Below are 13,629 nucleotides of genomic sequence, written 5' to 3'. Positions count from 1 at the left end.
TTCCCATATCCACTTTGATAGTACATTTACATCAGATCCCAAATCTTAGATGACTTGATCCATTTCATACTATCCAATCTACGTGGTTAGCCTATCTCACGACCTATTCGCTTCTTATGTTTACCAAGTTTTCTTACACTGTGCTGTTATGAAGGAATCTTAATTTTTCTCGTGAAATTTTCGATTAGCTTTTGGAGCCTGTTATCACAAAACCAGACCCTGATAGGCTGCTGACCAAGAATACCTTGAGTAACTGTTTCAAACCAACTTTTGGTTGAGGCTTAGCCTCCCAACCTGAGAGGGTTCTCTCACTAGGTTAAAGATTTTAGTAAAAGATTAGATGGCTAACTCTATGAAACAAGTAAAGGAGTATGAATGGTTGAACACAATCAATAAACATCCATTGGGCTTATGGAGTCAGAAAATGTTTAGTATGACAACAATATTAGCTTAACATGGAAGTCAGGGCATCAAGAGTTCAATATACCAGTCAACACATAAGAACATGTAGGAAACATAGTCTACAAATGCATGAAGGAAGTTAGAGCATTGCCAATGAGTTCTAAGTAACATACATTCATACTACTGCAAATGAGGAAATGAGAGACAATCATAAAAACTAGCAAACCTTGAACTCTTTCTGAATCCTGAGAAGTAAAGCCAAACTCTGTATTTCATAAAAACATAGTCTTCTACAATGACACAATATGAGTGTTTTTTCACAAAAATTTCCAACCCTAGGTGCATTACATCTCTTGTCATATATAGAGTTTCCTTACAAGCTTGAATTCCTTCCTCTAGCAAGAGGGGTGTTACAGGGAAAAGTGTCTATATAGAACTGCTCTATCCCACTAAGGTGTGACAGCTGCCTTAGAAACAAACAGAGAAAAACTACTTTCGTTTTTCCTTTATGAATTATAGATAGAGAGGAACAGAAAGACCAACCTCCGTCTTGCGCTAATCTCCTTATTTGATTCCCCTCTTCTTTGATAGTCTTTAGCTACCCGCTCTCTTACACGCCCAGCTTCACAAAGTACTTGTAAGATCACAGAAGCATAGCACTATACAAAGACATTGATCTATAATCATAAACAATCTAGGATCAGATGTAAATTGACCATACAAATGTAACAAGCATCAATGACACAAGAGCATGGAGGAAAACTTGAATAGCTTTTATTGATAAAACAAGAAAAAGCTAAGAGGAGTTACAACCAGTTGTTCTGACCCAACATCAACCTCCCAGCAAAGAAGCCCCTCTTCACCTCAAACAAAGCTTAGATCACCCAACAATCTGATGTTTGTCTCAAGAAACCAACAACAATTCCTTACAGTATGCAAAATTCCAGCCTCTGGATCTCTAGGATGAGGGATCCATATATAGATGTCTGTAATGGAGATGAGTCAGCTCATGGTTTGATTAGTGTCTTCCCTCTGATAGTTCTTGCTTCCACTTGGAGATTGATGGTCTCTTACTCATCCTTGGTCGAATTCAGTGAGGCAAGTGTCACAAGAGAAGATTCTGGAAGCTTCCATTGCCTCTCCACCTCGCGGAATGACACTGCCATTTGTCATTTCTCGCCCATCGCACCCCACAGAAGGGATTTTTGAAATGCAACGCACCCTCACAGTGTATTTAGGTGAGATGCAACGCACTTGGCCAGTGGAGCAGCTGAAATGATCCTGTTTTGACCAATTATGAGCAGTTTTTTCATGGAGAACTTTTGGGAGAAGCTGTAATCTGTTGACCTTGTTCCTTTAGGGGTTAGAACAACACTTTTAGGGACTTAGGAGCCCTTGGTTTATGGACATTTCATGCTTGGGGTTGTAGGGCCCAAAAATGTCTATAACAGTTGCCCCCTAAAGCATGAGGTCGTTAATCTTTTGGTGTCGGGTGAAATGCTTTATTATGAGGATTCGAAGTTCTTTCAATGCTGGGAAGAGACCTGTAATAAGATACAATACAATACATTATCTTCATAATATTTTCATGATCTAGCTGAGGCGGGCATTCCCATGCTTAACTTTATAAATTCATTTTCATGTACATAGGACAGACAATCGTCTGAGTGTAGACTGATGATTCTGATAGAGCCATCATCCTTTTGATTAGATGATTATCTGTGCGGCAATGATGTACATTTGATGTCTTTATTTCCTTGAATATATATCGCAGCCCGGATGGATGAAACTAGATCCGGGGTCTTCAATCTCGTTCAATCTTCACTCGAAGTACAAGTCGATCCATGTGAAAGCTGTTCTGGAGTCGAACATGGAAAGACATCGCCTGATTACCAGCCAATGATGTAAGCTGTTAACAGGCGCGAGAGGAATCACCGATAATGATAATGACCCTCAAGGTACTGCAGTACAATTCACGTGGTGTGAATAAAGGACTTGGCGTCGAACACCACGCAAAATCTTTCGGTCGAAGGTCATTGATGTAAACCTGTCGCCGGAAGTGAGAAACTTGCCATTGAGGCATGCAAGCTTCAAAGTACTGAATGGGTGTTCCTAGATCAACTTCTTGGATAGTGAGCTGATGTCGACAAGAAGCGATCCGTCACAGGAGGGCCTTAATGAATCCCACATCAATGACACGGAACGGAGTAAATAATTTTAATGGAGGTGAAAATGATTTGGTGATATAAGGTTTAGGGTGGCGGTCATGAAAGAATGGAGTATAAATGTATGGTAGTGGGTGAGACACAGGTGAATTCTCTGAATGACTTCTCTTGAACATATCAGCGACACTGTTGTGATGGATTGGTAGCATTAACCCCTAATGTGGATGGTATGATGGGACCATGGTGATGTGACCAGTGAATGAAACAACCCAACCCGACTCGGACACGGAGTGGAAGTGTCATGTTCAAGAGCGACTTGCTACCAACAAAGTTTCTTCAAGTTTTCTTTCCAATTTTTCCCCAGTCATTGCTGACCAGTACCTCTTTATTTTTGTCAAGCTTGAGGAGGATAACATATGCTTGTTCTATAATTTTCCCTTCGGGCAAACCCATCGCTATGTTTTAACGAGCCTAGCGATAGTGAAACTCGTTCTCGTCTATAGACAAATTTGTTGCTATTAATCTTTTTAACGAGTTAAACGACAAAGATAACTCAGTCCTTTTCAATTTTAGAGAGCATGAAAAGGAACGTAGAGGTAAATCCAAAATTCCTTTTTCGTCATCTAATCCCTTAAGTCCGAAAAAGTATAAAACAATACAAAAGGGATGGATTTTCGATACTTTTAACGAGCCGAACAAAACAAGCGCTCGATCTTTTTGTGTAATAATCCCTCAGGTCCAAAAAGATTAAAATTTAGAGGAGGGATAACACTTCCTGTCCCTTTAACGAGCTGGAGAGGCTAATGGCTCGGCAATCTTTTCATATTTTACGAGTCAGTTGAAAAGAGCTTAAAGGAGACTTGTCTTTTGAGGAACGAGTGATAAAATGGGTAGCAACTGATTCCAGGTAAGGTTTGGAATTTTCCAATCACGGCAGTGTTACAAGGATGGCTAGTGAAATCACTCTTCGCAGCTGTTCCTCAAAATGGGTAAACAATCAAGTGGAGGTGAATGATCGACCAATGCAAAAGTGAAGGTGATGGTGCAAACACGACCAAGGCTTTAATGGCTGAAGTACTACATTCACGATGGTTATTTACCAGGGAATAGTTCATTTTTTAATGAGCTTAAACGTGGGGGGAAACATTTGCTCATGGCTTATGTTTATTTTTTAATGAGCTTGAACTATGTGCTAAAACTGCTCGATGCGGGTTTATTTTTGAACGAGCTTGAACCTTGTGGTAACATTGCTCGATTAATCCAGTCATGTGATAAGAATGTCTCATATAAAAACGACAACTTTTAGATTTTTTCCCCACATCCTTTCTTTATGCAAGTTAGAAAACGACCAATCCTATGAGTTTAAAGGGTTAGAGGACCTACAAATATTAAAAATAAATAGCCGTTCTTTGCTTGCACTCCAAAAGGTTTGCATGCCCCCAGGTATAAAACAGAGTTTCAAGGTTACCCCTTCTTTATTCCGTTAAAAAATTTGTTTTACCGAGAGAGGCATACCTCTTACAGGTTACCCAAAGATCGTTCTATTCATAGTGCAAACAAAACACTTCTTCGGCGATGTTTACCAAGATAGACAAAGGTGAGCGAAGGAGGCTACTCCACTCACGTAACTTTGACAAGAGAATCTTGTTCTAGAATAACCCCCTCTTCCAATCACGGACGGGAGTACAGACTAGTCATATTCTCTCGTGGAAACCTACCCTATACCTGAAGTTTTCCTGCCGAAGCAGACTAGGGTGCATGCCCCCTGGGTTTCAGTCATGTCCTCCTGAATCACTCGCACTCATCGGGTGGACAGACCGGGGATTGAGACATTTCTTGCGTGAAAAGACCATTTAGGGATGGTATATGACTATTTGCTCTGTATGATCCGGGAAATGAAAGCTGGTCTACGAGCTTGACCACTCTTCCTTCGTGCGGAAAACACATTACTCTAAACGGTGAGGAGACAATTGCTCCCATGCAATAAATATAGTCTCGTCCAAGGAGTAGATTGTAATCCAGGGGTCCTTGAACTACCATTACGTTCATGTGAACTGTTTCCCCTCTCAATGTTATGGGCACATTGGGAAGGATCCCTAACGGTCGACTGGTTCCTTTATCAAAACCTGTTAGATTTCTCATCTCAGGCAAAAGCGATGGCGAACCAAGCGCTTTCCAAGCAGTTGAGGAAAGGATACTCCAGAAGCCCCCTCATCTATGATGGTACCAACCATAACCATTCTATATATTTGAACAATGATTTGGAATGGTACACTAGCTGGTAAACGGGGTTTGCCTAGTTGATTCCAGTTGAAGGAGACAACTAGGTTGCTTGGAGGTGGGACCGAATAGACGACCGGGTACAACTCTGACGAACTTCCTTCCTGCGGTAAAAGAACGGGTAAATTGCCCCCATGTTCATTGGAGTCTATGCTTATGAAAAGAATTTGGACGGTGTCATCCTTGTTCTCTTCAGTAACTGTATCATCTGAAGATGGAACCTCTGAAGGCAAGACCGGGTCAACTGCCGCCTCGACCTTTTGACTTTCGGCTGGTATGGGTTCAGATGGTTTATCTTCAATGATAGATGCTTCGGCCGACCACTTGAGCGGGCCAGCCGGATTTTCAACCGGTGACGGACTCGGCAAGAGTTTTTTATATCCAGGAGGAAGTCATAATGGTGAAACTGGACGATCGTTCAAAACTCTTTTAGCTTCATCTAAGAAGGGACAACGGTGGATAGCATGATCGCCTTCGCACAATTTACAAGGAAATCTATATTTTCCTTTTTGTCCTGGGGCTTCACTTTCACTAGTTGACGATGTGTTTTCAACATGACCATCAGAGGTTGACGACACCGGGTTGTGCAAACGAGGAGACCAGTCCCTTAAGATCCGAGGGATGCAAGGACAATCTCTGTGATAGTGGTCTCCTTTGCAAATGACACATGGCGATTTAGGCCTGGTCGATGCAGTGTGTGGATTTTAGCTAGACGACACTCGTTTACCCCCATTCGCTTTTGGCTCCTTCTTCTTCTTCTCTTTCTTCTTCTTTTCCTTCTTCTCCTTAGGTACTTGAATTTTGGCTTTACCAGCCCCATCAAGCGAAGAGGAAGGAGGAGAGGAAGAATTAGAGGAAGTAGAAGGTCGGTGGGTAACTATGGAATCGTCTAGTTGCTGATTCGATTGTTCAGGAATTGTGGTGTTCTGAACAAAAGAGGTTGAGAAGAGCCATACAGGCAAACCAATTGTCAGTCCTGGAAGCGACAATGTGGCCATATGGGGTGCACCAACATCTCCCCAAGAGGAGAAGGGACTAGGATTTCCTCCAAGGGGAATTCCTTGGTTGGTGGACTCCATTTTCTCAACCCAAGATCAACGTAGGAAAGGGGTAATGAGTATTCTGTTTAAAATAAATTTTAGACACTTTGACACAACTTGTTTTTTCAATTTTTAAGAGTCGATAAAAAACAAAAGATGACTCTAGTCTCCTTCGATTTTTAATGAGCCTGAAGTGACAAGTGCTCAGATGGACCTTTTCTGTTAAGGAGTCTGAAAATGAACGAAAGGGACTGCTCTGGAAATCTAGGTAGAGGGATTACCAAACCATTCGCAAAACTGCAAAATACTTTTTACGGTACGGCAGTCAATCTTCCCGAATGCTGTGTTTAATGCATTGCGATCGATAGGGTGGCAGACATGGCTTCCTATGGATAAAGGATTAAGCCTATTGGGGTCTCCCAAAATATACTCGATGGTACGTGGGAGCACAAGTCCGTACTGGCACTTATCGTCTCAAAGTGGAGGAATCACCCAACCATCAGTGAGAACAACAGTTACCAGGCTTTACGACGCCGGAATACGTCTCTAGCCTAGACTTCTAAATGTTGTGTGTTAAGTTCCAAAGCGTTGTTAGATTCATTGAATTTATTTTAAGTTGATCTTGTTTATGAAGTTTTCCTTTCAGGTTCACCGCGAGATGTAGATGTAATTCCTAAAATGCAATCTAAGATGATAAACAAACTTTTTATCTTCTTTGTGCAATGAAAATCCTAGCTACTAAGGAAAAGAAAGACAGAATCTTTTCACAAAGAGCAAAGAGCACACTCTAAATGCACTTTCCTAAATCAAGCCAATCAGACTGTCTATATGCAAATGCACATGCATGTATTTGTTTTCGACTTTCTTAGTATATGGATGCTAAAAAGAAAGTTGATGCACGAATGTGAATTTCTTTTCAAGCGACAAATATCAACAAGTTTCTTTTCGAAATAAAAAATGGAGACGATCACAACACCTTACGATTTTAAAATGAATACTTGTTCTTGACACTAGAAAATTACAAATTCAGACCAAAAACAATAGTAACAGGATAATCGACTATCAACAACAATCAAACTCTTTCCTACGATTGAAATCGACACTTGTGACAGTTTCAAATCAAAGGACGACAGTACGATTATGCTACTTTTGCAAAGGAGAACTGTAAATGACTCAAAAAACACACAAAAACATCTACAATTATTTTGTACAAAGGAGGCGGAATAACAACAAGGAAAAGGGGTTTCAAACAGACATATACTGATCAAAGGTAGCAAAATTCAGGAATAGAGCTGGAAAGAATGAATCACAGAAACCAAAACTCCACAGAGCCTAGTTTGATCAGCGCACCTGTAACACAGAGAATTTGAAATGCAGCGCACCTTGTCCACTCGGGAAGTACACTGAAATTCAAATTCTCTGAACAGTACCTGCGCTGGGCCAGAAACAAGACTCTGTTTGGGTTTCGGGTCACAGTTTGCAGTTCAGTTCTTGGGTTTTGGCCGAGCAAAAAGCAATCAGTAATGCAACAATCAGGGGTAGATCTAAGGAGGATCTAAGAGCTATCACAAGGGCAATCAGATAGTTTGTGAATCAGTTGTTTAAATCATAAACAGATCTAGTAGATGGATTGAAGTAGTAGTTATCTACTTTTCATTTGCTATGGCAAATGCAGTTCGAATGATACCTGCAAGTTTATGAAATAGACAACAAAGAATGATAAACAAACAAACTAATTATGTCCCCAGCGGAGTCGCCATTTTGTTACAGGGAAAAGTGTCTATATAGAACTGCTCTATCCCACTAAGGTGTGACAGCTACCTTATAAATAAACAGAGAAAAGCTACTTTCATTTTTCCTTTATGAATTATAGATAGAGAGGAACAGAAAGACCAACCTCTGTCTTGCGCTAATCTCCTGATTTGATTCCCCTCTTCTTTGATAGTCTTTAGCTACCTGCTCCCTTGCACGCCGGCTTCACAAAGTACCTGTAAGATCACAGAAGCATAGCACTATACAAAGACATGGATCTATAATCATAAACAATCTAGGATCAGATGTAAATTGACCATACAAATGTAACAAGCATCAATGACACAAGAGCATGGAGGAAAACTTGAATAGCTTTTATTGATAAAACAAGAAAGAGCCAAGAGGAGTTACAACCAGTTGTTCTGACCCAGCATCAACCTCCCAGCAAAGAAGCCCCTCTTCACCTCAAACAAAGCTTAGATCACCCAACAATCTGATGTTTGTCTCAAGAAACTAGCAGCAATTGCTTACAATATGCAAAATTCCAGCCTTTGGATCTCTGGGCTGAGGGATCCATATATAGATGTCTGTAATGGAGATGAGTCAGCTCATGATTTGATTAGTGTCTTCCCTTTGATAGTTCTTGCTTCCACTTGGAGATTGATGGTCTCTTACTCATCCTTGGTCGAATTCAGTGAGGCAAGTGTCACAGGAGAAGATTCTAGAAGCTTCCATTGCCTCTCCACCTCGCGGAATGACACTGCCATTTGTCATTTCTCGCCCATCGTACCCCACAAAAGGGATTTTTGAAATGCAATGCACCCTCACAGTGTATTTAGGTGAGATGCAACGCACTTGGCCAGCGGAGCAGCTGAAATGATCCTGTTTTGACCAATTCTGAGAAGTTTTTTCATGGAGAACTTTTGGGAGAAGCTGTAATCTGTTGACCTTGTTCCTTTAGGGGTTAGAACAACAATTTTAGGGACTTAGGAGCCCTTGGTTTATGGAAATTTCATGCTTGGGGTTGTAGGGCCCAAAAATGTCTATAACAAGGGGAATTCGAATTTCTCTAGACCTGACACCTATTGAACTTTAAACAAACTATTAATTACAACTGACTGTAAACTGACAGTCTTAGAGACCTAATTTGACTAGGAGTGTAACTCCTTATCTATGCTGGCAACAACCTTAGCTATGAAAACAAACTCATTCTTTGACATCTGTCCCTCTTCATATTTGGCTTGAGTGATGAATTTAAACTTCATGCTAGCCTTTGATTGCTTGTCCTTTAACTGTCCCTGGATACTAGGAAAACTGCCCCTGTTTTTTCTGCTTTGGTCTCCAAAGTGGTTCCTCAAATTCTGCTAACCATATTATCCCCTTTAATAACACGTGATGCCTTGAATTTATCCAAAGGTCCTTCTCATATACTTGTGCTAAGACAAACCCCTTAGATGCTGCCTAAAGCATGACAATCTGTCTGAGCTACGAAATGACTGTTGTTTTCGTAGCGAGAGTTTGGAGTTATTATATGCTTCTCATTCTTTTGAATTTTCCTTTGCTTTATATTCAAAACTTCTGAGGTGGCCCTTTTATGTCTTCTGCAGCAACATTCTTTCATAATGGTTCCCCTTTTCATTTCAAAATTGATAAAAAAAAAAACAAAACTGGCAGCGTCAGTAGTTTCGTAGCGCACTACGAAACTATTGTGTGATTCAAGAACACAATTTTTTGTCATTTTTTGATGGCTTATCCACATGCTATGAGCCAAATAATCTGACATTATATATCCAAAATAACCTTGAACCTTCAAAAAGCAAACTTCACATCAAAATTGTCTCAAAATTGCTTCACTTATTGTCAGGTTCATTTATGCTGAGACTTTTCTTCCTGTTGATTTAGTTGAATCTTCAAATCTTCAATCTGTCTTTTCATCCTTCGGATTTTAATTATTATTTTTTCATTGACCCTTCTGACATATCTTGCCTCCTTTATTGTAGGGACAGTCCAAATGAAATATTGAGCATGACTGCCCACTACTTCATATCTTGGAGCTTTTCCATCTTCCCAACTAGCTTTTGCTCTTTTGAATTTTTCTCTTTCAACTGCATGTCTCCTTGCCATTTCCTTGAGTTGGGCAATCTCAAGATTGGCATAGACCAATTTATTTTTTACATCCTCCAAGCTACATTCTTCCTCATGAGTGATAACTGCCTTTCCTCTGTCATCTTTGTACACTAGGGAAGATTGTACTAATGGAACCATAGTCTCTTCAAGGAATTCTGCTACCTCCCCTGTCTCACTTGCTTCTGGCTCTGCCTCTTGTAACCTTCTTAAATGTCTAGTCACAGGTCTTCTTGGCTTGAACACAAAGTCTGAGACCTGGTCATCAAATTGAAGCTTTTTATAAGATTTAACTCTTTTTGTTTTGTTCTTACTTGCTTCAAGTAGATCTTCTTAGACCTGAGGAGTCTCTTCTATGTCGATAGCCTGGAGGAGATCATTCAATTTTCCCTTTGAAGCTGGGCTTTCATCAACAATCACAGTCTTCCCTTTTTCCTTGGCTAATTGACTTCTTGTTACTCTTCTTGTACCAGCTCATTGACATGAACCTTCTTCCTCTGTGACTGTTGAGGGGTGTCTTGAACTACTAGTGGTGTCATAGGCTCCTTCACCTGCTTTCTAGCTTTCAATTTCAAAAACCTAGTTGATATTGTTTCCTCCTGATGACTTATTGCTGGTGAAGAAATCTCCTTAGCATTAGGACTGAGTCCTATTTCTGTTTTAAAGCCTGTCATAAACAAGAAAGCATACCATTCTCTTCCAATCTTCTGAAGCTCATGTAAAACAATCAACTTGATCAACCCATGATGGTATAAGGAGGTTTCACAAGATTTTTTCTTCAATTGAACCTTATCAGACATTTTTCCTAAGCTACGAAACAGATAAAAAGGTAAATCAAGAGATATTTTTCCACTGAAATGTAAGAGGAGCTTAAAATGGTAAAAGTACACCTTATGATATCTTCCCTCACAGGTAAAATATCTTTGGATGTATGTCAACAAATTGGCATATGAATCCTTTACATAGCTTCTAGGCACTGATTTGGTTAAGTCTGAGCCTATGAATTCTGGCTTCAAAAATTCTTGGGAGGGTGCCATTTCGAATTTAAAGTTCTTGAACCATATTTCCTGGCCTCTTGGTATCTCAGTGACTGCAGATATGACCTCAGGAGAATTTGGAATTTCTAGCACTCCAACTCTTGAATTCAAACTACTGAAATTGAAAGCAAAATCTTTGGTTACTTGAATGTGACCACCTTGAAGTTTTTTGCAGAATCTCCAACAGCCCACCTGTTTGAATGCATGTTCAACCTCTCTGCTTCTCACGAGCACATCTAAACCTTCAGGCTCAACTCTAAGACATCGACGTGATCTGTGATTTTTCCTTTCTTCAGACATGTCTATGAAATCTCTGCAAGGAAACTTGAATATAAACCTGCACTGTATTGGTTTGAACACTGCCTCACTTGAATTTGAAACTAAGAATTGCCTTGCTTGAGCCGTCAAAAAGTTCTGATGAGTGCCATCCTTAAGCTTGCCAATTGTCTTCTTATGCATGAAAGGAACACGGGAAAAACCAAGACTAACTCATCTCACCTTACTTTTTTTGAAATTTGAAAAAATGCATACAAGACATCTAACGAATCTAATGATGAGAATGAATGACTGCATGTGATAGGCATGGTTCAAGGACTGACACATGGTGATGAAATATTAACGAATTTTGATGGAAAAGACAGCTAGACAATATTTGGCACGAATCCCCGATTTTGTAGCACAACCAGTGAAAATTTTGTGTTTTGCGCTACGAAATCTCCTAGTTACAAATCCCTGTTTTTGTACCGCACATAGTATACTTTTATGAGTTTGCGCAATGAAAACTCCTAGTTGATTTCGTAGCGCATGCCAACTTTAAAACAGTCTTAACACATGACACCTATGAACCAATGTGGGACTAATGATAGTTAAAAAAATATTGTTGACCTTATTTAACAATGGGAACAAGACTCTATCCTATGTTTTAGACTCCAAAAACCATAAAAGTGACTTAACCACCATCTAACATTATGACTTAGGAATAAATTTAAACTGTTCAAGTTTTAGAGAATTTTTGGGTGATCAAAGAGCCCTTCCACTGCCTTCTTATCTCGTAACAACTTCATACAAGTTTTCAGAAAAGTGGCTAATAGCGAGGGATCCACATCCTGCACTTCACTATTTCCAACCGGTTTTTCCTGACTCCCCAACGTAGAAGCCTCAACAAAGTTCTTCTTAGCTTCCATGAAAGTTTCTTTAGCCCAGTTGAGGTCAAACCCAACTTCCTTTTCAACAGCCTTGCGCACCCATCCTTCGGTTTTTGGCTACTTTCCCTTATCTTCTCCTGTGGTCATACCACTGCATGTTACAATATTAATACTATGGTCCTCTTCGCGAGGCTCCACCCTCATCATCTGGATGTTCTACGTAGGCTATTGCGTCTTCTTCTCCTACATCTTTGCAATCAACACCAGATAATCTTCTATCACATGATCGAATTCTCTGCAATATTGATAAGATGGATGCATTGAGTTCTGACAGTTGCATGCAAAATGTCCAGCTTCACCACAGTTATAAAAAATAACTTGTCTGCAACCTCTTCCAACCCCTCCCCCTCTTCCTCTTCCACGAACTTGGAATCCTCGGCGTGCTGCACCCACATGCTGATCCTGACGTTGATTTTCCGCTTGCATTCAATAGGTAGGGGTATTTTCCATCATCAATTTGTAACTTCAATAGTTTCACTCATCATGTCCAATCAACTTACAAAAGGTACAAAACAATTGTTGGGGTGTCTGAACAAACTTTTGTAAGAGATGCCAATTATCAGTTGCATGCTTCTGAGCTATCTAGAAGATAACACACCATAATGGTACTCTCGTGCTCGGTCTCGCGATATTTTCAGGCTTCAGAGGCACAAGACCTCCTCCAATTAGGTAATTCTGATAAACAGGGCAATGATCCTTATCATGTCCCTTGTCCTTTCATTTTATACACCAGACTTCAGCGTGCACCTCTGGCTGAGCTTCCTTCCCTATTTTCAAGCTCTATAACTCCATGTGTAGACTTGCCAACTGCAACTGAATCTGTTGTAATCCCACATTCATATCTTGTACTGGTGAGGCTTCCAACCTCATCACGATCTCCACAACCTCTGCTTGCATTCCTATCTTTTGCTGTGATAATGGTAATCTTAGGTGAGGCAACAACGAAGCAATGTACTAGTCTCTGTGTTGATCATCCGTGATGTTCATATTAGCCTGCCAGATTAGGAATTTTAGCCTCTGATCGAAATCCCACAAGGATTCATTTACCCTTTGCTGTATCTCCTTAAACTCTGTTACAGACTGCACCTGAGACTTAGGATTCTTCAACTCGTCGTTCAACACTTGCTAAGTCTCTGCCAACGTCGCGCTAGGTCTGTCTTGACAAAACTTGATATACCAAGTCAACGCCTTGTCCTGCAATGCTGTGACCAGCTTGTGCTTTCTTTAGGTTATCATCAGTGATCTATTGCGCTGTCCACACATCATTTTCAAAAAACCATAATTTCTCGGGTCTTCGCTCCCTACCCCTTTAAATATCGACATCTTCATTGCATTTTCCATGTTGAATGGTTGAGGTGGAGGTGGAGGTGGAGGTGAAGGTGTAGGTGTATGTGGCAGAGGTGGAGGCAGAGGTCGAGGTGAAGGTGTAGGTGTATGTGGTAGAGGTGGAGGTACAGTAACCTTTAATTTCCTGCATTTCTTTTTCTTGTTTCATGTATATTAGCTGTACAGATGTCTTTTAAATTGCTGCGTTTTTATTTCTTTTCAACATGTATATTAGCTGTACATAAACTTTGATTTTTGTTGATTTACATTTCTGCACTTTTATGTTCATGATTGATCA

The sequence above is a fragment of the Pinus tabuliformis genome, chromosome 5_2, assembly GCF_031772625.1.
Source record: "Pinus tabuliformis cultivar Carrire ecotype Pingquan chromosome 5_2, CPIR1, whole genome shotgun sequence".
NCBI lineage: Eukaryota > Viridiplantae > Streptophyta > Pinopsida > Pinales > Pinaceae > Pinus > Pinus tabuliformis.
Note: the sequence above shows the minus strand (reverse complement) of the source record.